Below are 9115 nucleotides of genomic sequence, written 5' to 3'. Positions count from 1 at the left end.
AGTTTTCTTTTCTATTGCTCTCCCATGGCAGATGGCTCTGTTTTGAGGGACACCATAGAGAGTAAAAGTCAGGCTCTGGACTCAGAATATCTGACGTAGCAGCCTAACCATTCATTCCTTATATAATCTTAAGAGAGGGTGCCTGGGTGGTTCAGTTGGTTAAGCGACTGCCTTCGGCTCAGGCCATGATCCTGGAGTCCCGGGATCGAGTCCCGCATCGGGCTCCCTGCTCGGCGGGGAGTCTGCTTCTCCCTCTGACCCTCCCCCCTCCCCGTGCTTGCTCTCTCTCATTCTCTCTCTCTCAAATAAATAAATAAAAAATCTTAAAAAAAAAATCATTTAAGAGAATAAGGACATAGAGTTATTAAAATATCCTCTGTGTGTGTGGGTGTGTGGCTGTGTGCACACGTGTGAAATACGTGAATTAAATATTCACAGCTGTAGTATTGTTGTTCTAAAACTCTATGTAATTAAAAACAAACTTGCCTTTTGACGTGTATGTGAGTCACCAGCTTGGCTTCATGTGTTCCAGGATAAGTGTTAGATTTATATTAATTAGAATAAAATTCACCATGTAGATTCTTTTTTTTTTTTTAAGATTTTATTTATTTGCGAGAGAGACAATGAGGGACAGAGAGCATGAGAGGGAGGAGGGTCAGAGGGAGAAGCAGACTCCCCGCTGAGCAGGGAGCCCGATGCGGGACTCGATCCCGGGACTCCAGGATCATGACCTGAGCCGAAGGCAGTTGCTTAACCAACTGAGCCACCCAGGCGCCCCACCATGTAGATTCTAATCTGAGTTTTTTTTCGGGATACTTTGATTTCACTTTGCTTCTTATCCCACGCACTTTGGGGCACAGCCTTGCGCTCCTTGCCACACAGAGAGACGTTGCAGGGAAGGAAGCGGAAGTGATAAGTTCCCTGCTGCAAGGAACCTGTCATTCCCGCTTCCTCCCCACTTTTATATGTATATATTTTTGAAACACCTTGAGGATTTTGCATGAGGTTCTCTGCCCCAGCCGGTCGCGGAGCAGAAGCCTGCTGGGGTGCCATCCAGGCCTGGGGATGCAGAAATGCAGGTGTGGGTCCCGAGCAAGAGCCACTCCGTAGCAAAGGCCGCTCACAGTAGAACAAATACCTTATGAGTCCAGTTATATAAAGTTCTATAAAGAGTAGGAAAACCTAACGTCCCCTGTTGGAAATCACTAACTGCCTGAGGACAAGGCAAGGGAAACAGAGCCTCATGGGCAGGGGGGCTCCACCGGGGGTGGGGGCGGTGGGGGGGATGGAAATGTTCTGCGCCCTGACTGGGATGACCTTATAGTAGGACGCACATTCATCAGTAATCACAGTGTACCATTAAGAGGGATACATTCTATTTCTTGTAAATTATGCCATGATAGCACTGAATTTTAAGCACTAAAATCAGTGGTTATAAGGAACGCCTGGATTGGAATGGAGTTTCTTCCCTTTTTTCTGGATGCACTCAAACCACCACAAAGTGGTCAAAAGTGGTAAAAGAGGGAGAGTTTCCATTAGTGACTGAAACAGGGATGCCCACAGGTAGATGGGGGTTGTAGACAGAATGGAGATAATTTATAGAGATGATGAGTGTATCAACTAAGATACGTACCTAGCTAATAGCCTTACATGGAAACACTCATGTTAAAATAAATTAGTGTTGCAGTTGGACTGTAAGCAGCATTTAAATGGAACATAACGATTCAGCAATCCTCATGTCACAATGGCCTGGGGTAGCCTGTCTGAGCAACACTGCCCGTTTCTGATATTAGCACCTGTGGGAAGCTCGTGCACAGAGGGCATTTAGAACATTTAGAAAGCCACCTCCACTCTCAGTTTATCTGTCACGCATTCTTTTTTTTTTTTTTTTTAAGATTTTTATTTATTTATTTGACAGAGAGAGACACAGTGAGAGAAGGAACACAAGCAGGGAGAGTGGGAGAGGGAGAAGCAGGCTCCCTGCCGAGCAGGGAGCCCGATGCGGGGCTCAATCCTAGGACCCTGGGATCATGACCTGAGCTGAAGGCAGACGCTTAACGATTGAGCCACCCAGGCGCCCCTATCTGTCACGCATTCTTATTTATATTTTTAGAGCCGTTCAGACATGACGATTAATGCAACTTAGTGAGAGCACTCACCAAATATAAAATATTATTTTTTTCTTCACCTAAAACCTCCCCTTTTCTGCATCCTATTGTCACAGACTTTGAGGCCCAACAGCCCTGGGATTAACTTGCATTCCTTAGCTGCAGATCTTGGAAAGTTACTCACCATCTCTAAGCTTCTGTTTTCTTACCTCCTATATGGGGAGGGAGGGCTCGCAATCATTCTTACTTTCCAGGATGTAATGGCATGAATACAGATCAGGCCCCAGTGCTTCCCATCTATCAGTAGTCCTGATCTATATCCCAGAAGGAAGGTCATGTCAAAATGCACTTCTTTGTAAAATGCTTCCTTCTTTTTTTTTTTTTTAAATCTCATGGCCTCAGCAACTGTGTACAGTAGACAGGTTCCATAAGGATGGATTCCATTTAATGAATGAGAAGACCCAGGTAAGCGGCTGGTTCGGAGACTCCGCAAGCACAAGCCGTGGAGCTTGAGTGAGAAGACAGGTCCCCCCTCCTTTCCGTCCCTGCTCAGGTGGCAGTGTGCAGCGCTCAGCCTCCTGCCCTGGGCAGTGGGAGGACCCATCTCCGCACTTGCTGCTGGGAAATGGAAGATGATTTGAGGAGATGAAGCGTAAGCATTGAGAAGGACTAGAATGACAGTAAATGAGAGCGTAGATAAAAGTGCTGTGGGCTGTCAGGAGAGAGTCAATTACAGATGACCTGGAGCAATTAGGGACGCCGTCTGAGCCTGCAGCCGCAGAGGGGAAGGGTTGGGGATTGGTGATGGAGGAGGGCGAAGACGACTAACCTGAGACATTTCTGTGTTCTAGGTACTGAAATAGGTTCTTTCCCCCACTCAGAAATACTGGAAAATTATTAGTAGTAGCTCAGTTTTAGAGATCAAAACACTAAGGCCCAGAGTGGACAAGTCTCTTTCTCAATAGTGGAGTCCATGAGTATGTGGTGTCATTAGATTGCTTTACTCTAAAGTCTCTTATCTGTCAGTGATCTATCTATCATCTATCTATGTATCTATCTATCATCATCTACCATCTACAAAAAGTAGAAATGTGCAACCAGAACAACCCAATGAGGAGAATAATATAAACAAAATGCTGAGGCCAGAATCCTAGGAAGGAGGGAAAAACAAAATTGCTTGAATCAAAGGGTGTTTGTTTGGGATTGGGGGAAGTGCATTTTGAGGGGTAGATTAGGTCTAGATTGTGATGATTTACAAACAGGCAGCCTCAGTGAGGAATTTAAAATGGAAACTGATGTGTCAGGCAACGGGGAGCCAGTGTGGATTCTGGAGTAGAAGAGTCATAAGAACATGCCTCCCAAGTAGCTATTTTGCATTGAGTGCTTAACAAAAACTAGGCCCTGGGATACTTACAGACACACCTTGTCTGGTTGCACTTTGCAGATACTGTGTTTTTGTTGTTTCTTTTTTTTACAAACTGAGGGTTTGTGGCGACCCTGCATCAAGCAAGTCTGCAGGCGCCATTTTCCCCATAGCATTTGCTCACTTTGGGTCTCACAATATTTTGGTAATTCTCACAATATCTCAAACTTTTTCATTATTACTCTATTTGTTATGGCGATCTGTAGTGAGGGATTTTTGATGTTGCTATTCTAATTGTTCTGGGATGCCCGAAGTGTGCTCCTGGAAGACCACAAACTTAATCAGTAAATGCTGTGTGTGTTTTGACTGCTCCAACGCCCAGCTCTGCCCCATCTCTCTCCTTCTCCCCCAGCCACCCTACTCTTTGAGACACAGCAGTGTTGAAATCAGCCCTACGCCTAACCCTCAGTGACCTCTGACAGCTCACACTTCTCTCACTTTTCAACCAAAACCTAGAGATAATTAAGCTCAGAGAGGAAGGCATGTCAAACGCCAAGAGGGGCTGACAGCTAGGCCTCTTGACCACACAGTTAGCCCAGTTGGGAACTGTTAAAAAGAAAAACACAGGCCCAACATGGTGTCATTTAGGACAAGTCAGCAACCTGGGGCTTCACCCCTAACCTAATTGCAGTTTCAGACTTCCCCAGAAATGTTGTCTTAACTGGTCAGCCAAGAATTTTCTGCTTCAGTGATGTGATCTGTCACATGAGCCCTCTTCATCCCCCACCAAAGGAACCTGAGGTCTCATCCACCTAATAAGACCTCTTGCCCTTACCCACTAAGGGAAGGTGACCTTGCCTTGAACAATCCTTTCTTTTCTTTTGCACATGACTTTCTTGCCCCATCCTCCTTCCTATAAAAACCTTCCATTTTGTACACCTCCTCAGAGCTCCCCTCCACTTGCCAGATGGGATACTGTCTGCCTCATAAATTGCTTAATAAAGGTAATTAAGCCTTCAGATTCACTCAGTTGAACTTTTGTTCTTTAACAGATTTGGTGGCAGCGTTGGGATCCAAAGCAAACTTCTGTCAGCACTTGGGGACAAAGAGAAACAGAGACATGGTGCCCTGCAAACAGGTTTGAGTTCACTGTCTTTTTTTGCCATTTCCAAGGCCCGTTGGTGAGTTCCTGTTGGTCTGAGCTCTGGTCTTTTTGTGTTGGAGCTCTAGATCTAATCAGCTTTGCAGCCCAGGGTTCACAGAGCCCTCGAGAGTAACAGGAGGCTCTAGCAGAGTGCCAGCCCTTAGCCCTTGGTTCAGTCCACAGCTCCATGTTAGAACCCCTTCCACAGTTATATTTGGCAGTCTCCTTGAACTGGGGTTTCCTGGCTTAGTCCTGTTTCCAGGCCTAGTCTGCACTCCCCATTTCCTGAAGTCTGCTGATTTAGTCCACACTGAGAATTGCTCATGGTCACCGGAGGACTGGACAGGGTCAGAGGTAAGAACTCGCCTGGGTCCGGGACCAGACTGGGTTTGATTTCATTTGGACTGAGGCCAGTGCAAGGCCTCTGGGATTGCTTTAAATAAAGGCCACTTGCTGCTAAAGGGAATCTTGGAAGCCAAAAATAAAGCCGCAGACACTGATGGGCATAGGTCAGCATTTAAAGGCTATTAGAGCACTCACCCTCTCCAAGAATCCGTGATAGGGTAAGTTGGTCATGGGACGGGTTAGACAGGCACTAGGTTACCTGCCAATCAAGAACATTTCCGTGCAATGAGGTACACTGTAAAGCACCCCCCAGCCCCCAGCCCTGTGGCATGTCCCTTTTAGGTATTAGTTTGGCCCTGAGGAACCCAAAGGCCTAGTGAGAAGATGGACGAAGTTTTATATCCTTCCAGCACACCTGCTTATTTTATGTGTAAGAACCATGGTCCCGAAAGTTGCCAATATCTAACAAGATGGAAAAATTTTACCAAAGATAACCTGGAATTACAATGGCCAGTTGTCGGGGACATTCTCATTAAATAAGATCATTTAAGAAGTGCCCTTGAAAGCAAACAAACAGAATGGGATACTTATTTTAATTGCCATGTAGCAGGCTCCAAAAGGTTTGAAAATTCCAAAATAGTTCATTGCAAGATTTATTGCTAAAGGCTAATGAAAAACTCAAGAGAGCAAAGGTACCTGTAGCAAAAGGCCTTAAGATGATTTTACAACTCCTGTCCTTGCAGGACCAGAGGTGTGGCTCCAGGAACAATTCAAAGCCCAGCAATATTTTTTTTTTTACCAATTCCAAAACCTCCCTGTTTAATCTCACAAGGCTCCCAAGCATTGTAGAAACTCTGGCCTTTACTGGAACAAACCTCCTTCTAGGAGGGGCTTGTGTTTTTCTCCTCTGCCTTTGAAATGTAAATTAATTGGAAAAAATAAAATTAAAGGTTGCTGCAATTGGCCCTTCCAAAAAAAAAAATGAAACGTAAATGATCTACCAGGTCTCAGAGACTCTTATCAAGGCTATCTCTTTAAAATGCAAATTTGAAGGCAGTAATTCTTATCAAGAAAACAAAAGGGGGAAAGGTCTTTTGGAACTGGACTTGTCAAGGACAAATGCAGATCCTGTGTCTTCTCCACAAATACTGGTAGAAAAAGCTTTAACCATCTAGGCAGGTAATTGTACCTTTTTCCATCTACCAGAAAAACAAATTTAGATCCAACTTTTATAATGAGTGAGTTTTGTTCATGGCAGTGATTTTAAAACAGAAGCTATGAGGTCTCAGTTTTCATCTGTATGTTCATGTGTTCCTATAAATGTGTTGCAGATGTGTGTTTACCTCCAGATGGTATTGCCAACAATTTGTAAAAGGTCTCTCTTTTATAGTCTTAAACAAACAGGCACTATATAAACTATTCATAAAAACTCTAAGAGATGTCACAGAAACTGACCCAAATGTTTTCCAAGTTCACGTGTCCTGGGATAATCTTCAGTAAATTAAAGTTAGTTTCAGTTTGTTGGTTTATAGTCATGTCTTTAGAGTTATCGACAATGAATACAGTGCAGTTAAACAAATTAAATTATGTATTATAATTACCTGAATGGGTTTTGGAATATAGGTAAGGTTCAGTGGGGTGGAGTTTGGAGCCAATGACCAAGAAAGAATTCTTGAGATGTCTTTGTTTTTTTTTTTTTTAAGATTTCATTTATTTATTTGACAGACAGAGAGATAGTGAGAGATAGTGAGAGCAGGAACACAAGCAGAGGGAGTGGGAGAGGGAGAAGCAGGCTTCCCGCGGAGCAGGGAGCCCGATGTGGGGCTCGATCCCAGGACCCTGGGATCATGACCTGAGCCGAAGGCAGATGCTTAACGACTGAGCCACCCAGGCGCCCCTTGAGTTGTCTTTGGTGCAAAATGGTGATTTATTAAAGCACAGGGACAAGACTATAGGCAAAAAGAGCTACTGCCCCAGGGTGGTGAGGGGTGGCTGATTATATACCATGGGGTTGGGGGAGGTAAGGAAAAAGGGAGGTTTCAAAAGGATTTTCATATGTTAAAGAAGACTCACGGGATACCAGAGGCCTTGCCATTGTCAAATTAAGGTTGTTTTTTCCCTCTAGCAAGGCATTAACATGAAGATAGTTGGGAGCTTCCGGGAGGAACATTACATTCTGCCCACTTCAAGTATCTCTCAATGGGCTGCAAGTTACAAGGACATTTAATCTGTATTTACATTTCCTTCTGGAAGCTAGGTTATTGATAGATTGCTTTGTTCTTGTAGATTGCAAAACATTTGTAAAATGAGGGAGATTCAGGTCTTGCAGGACTGTGATCTCTATTAGTTAACTGTTTTTCCTGTCACATATATCCCAAGGGGCGGGTGGGGGTTGTGGGGTGTCAGCTTCTGCTTTGTCCTCAGCTTGCCTTCTGTTCCCTCATCAGTTACATTCATGTTATTCTTTGTAATTTACCAGCAAAAATACTGGAGCAATGGCTGATTTTTGTCTGATGTCTCATGAAGTTTTCATGGGTAATCTAAACATACTTCTGGGAGTGAATGATTTAGACGTAAGTGGAATAAGAGTATACCCATAAACTTTTCAGAGACAATTATATTTTAGGATACATGTACTTAAAAATAGCTTTCCAAAACTTTTGGTAACTTGAAACTTTAGAGTCTTGCTAAGTTAAATCAAAGACGGAAATTTATTTTTTTTTTATTTTTATTTTTTTGAAAGATTTTATTTATTTATTTGAGAGAGACAGAGAGAGAGCATGAGAGGGGGGAGGGTCTGGAGGGTCAGAGGGAGAAGCAGACTCCCTGCCGAGCAGGTAGCCCGATGCGGGACTCGATCCAGGGACTCCAGGATCATGACCTGAGCCGAAGGCAGTCGCTTACCCAACTGAGCCACCCAGGCGCCCAAAGACGGAAATTTATTATTTAGATCATTTCCAAATAAGATAAAATAATGAAATAGTAGTTACTACACTAAAGAGGAAAAGCATAGGACAAAATCTGATTGCAGAAGTGAAAGCTGTAGACAGTTGGTGGGACAGGATTCTTTGAAAAGGAATTTTAATGTGTGGTCAAGCAGGCTAAGATTAAAATGAAATTAAAAATGAATTTTAATATCAGAAGTAGGTTGGTGCAAAATTAGAACTTAGTTTTCTTTCTAAGAGGACAAAGTTTTCTTGGACTATTGGTCTGATTTTAATAAGAGATTGTAAAAGGTTTTTTTGTTTGTTTTCCTTTTAAGTAATATGCCTGGAGAGCAAAATTTCTGGGTATTGTCAAGATAATTTTACGTGACTTTATGAGGTCTTTGATTCCTTAAGAAAGCTGAACTCTGTTAAGAAAAGCTAAGGTTTTATTTTTTTGTTTGCTTTTTCAGCTTTTAACTTTCTGTGTTTGCAAAATCTTTAACTGTCAGTGGTTAAGTAGACAATTTGTTGTTTCAGTGACCTGTGGTCCTATTTGACCAAGTGTTGTTGGGTTTTTTTATTTGTTTGTTTTTTGTTTTTTTGCTTGTTGGTATTTTTGACAAACTTATCAAAATCGAATTGTAAATGAAGTCTTTTGGACCTGGAAATACTTTGGGATTTTTTTCCAGAGTGTCCTTGGGACATTTCAAAGGATTTGTTCAACTAACCAGGCTTATTAGATAATGTTAAAATACACGGGAAGTATTGGCAAGTAAGAAATGATACTAGGTCCTCTTTATGTTTTATTTGTACAGGTCTGTCAGTGTTCTAGAAAATCTTTGAAATACCTAGAAATCTGATATGTCCTGGTATAACGTTATCACTTGTAATTACTCCCTTACCTTCTGAATTGCTGTCATCAAAATTGAGGCTCACAGTGAAAGGACTGAACCAGAGTATTAAGGGATGCCCCTGCTGACTTTCCTGTAGAGTTTATAAAGACTGTGGCTCAGGTGCATGAAGTCCATGCTGCTTCTGCAAAAAGCGACCCCTTGGAGCCAGACTTTTGCCATCCTGATATTCTTGTGACATGGCAACACTCTGCTCCTGTGGCAGAGAAATTAAGATGGACAGACAATGCCTGTAAATTAAACAGACAGGGCTCTGGGAAACCCAGGATGGCCACTTGATTCTCCCTGGCTTTCTGGCAAATCTCATTTCCGCGGGG

At 43.0% G+C, this 9115-nt stretch overlaps 1 long non-coding RNA gene across 1 annotated transcript in view; it reads left to right on the top strand.

The window, feature by feature from the left end:
• Positions 1 to 9115, top strand: part of LOC145716339 (uncharacterized) — a 68495-nt gene that overhangs the window by 11250 nt on the left and 48130 nt on the right. The window contains exon 2 of the long non-coding RNA XR_014138964.1: positions 4524 to 4609. This is a non-coding gene — a long non-coding RNA (uncharacterized LOC145716339). The remainder of the gene's footprint in view (positions 1 to 4523; positions 4610 to 9115) is intronic.

The sequence above is a fragment of the Leptonychotes weddellii genome, chromosome 11 (genome assembly GCF_054177405.1).
Source record: "Leptonychotes weddellii isolate Sample4059 chromosome 11, ASM5417740v2, whole genome shotgun sequence".
NCBI lineage: Eukaryota > Metazoa > Chordata > Mammalia > Carnivora > Phocidae > Leptonychotes > Leptonychotes weddellii.
Note: the sequence above shows the minus strand (reverse complement) of the source record. Positions and strands in the feature narration are given on the sequence as shown.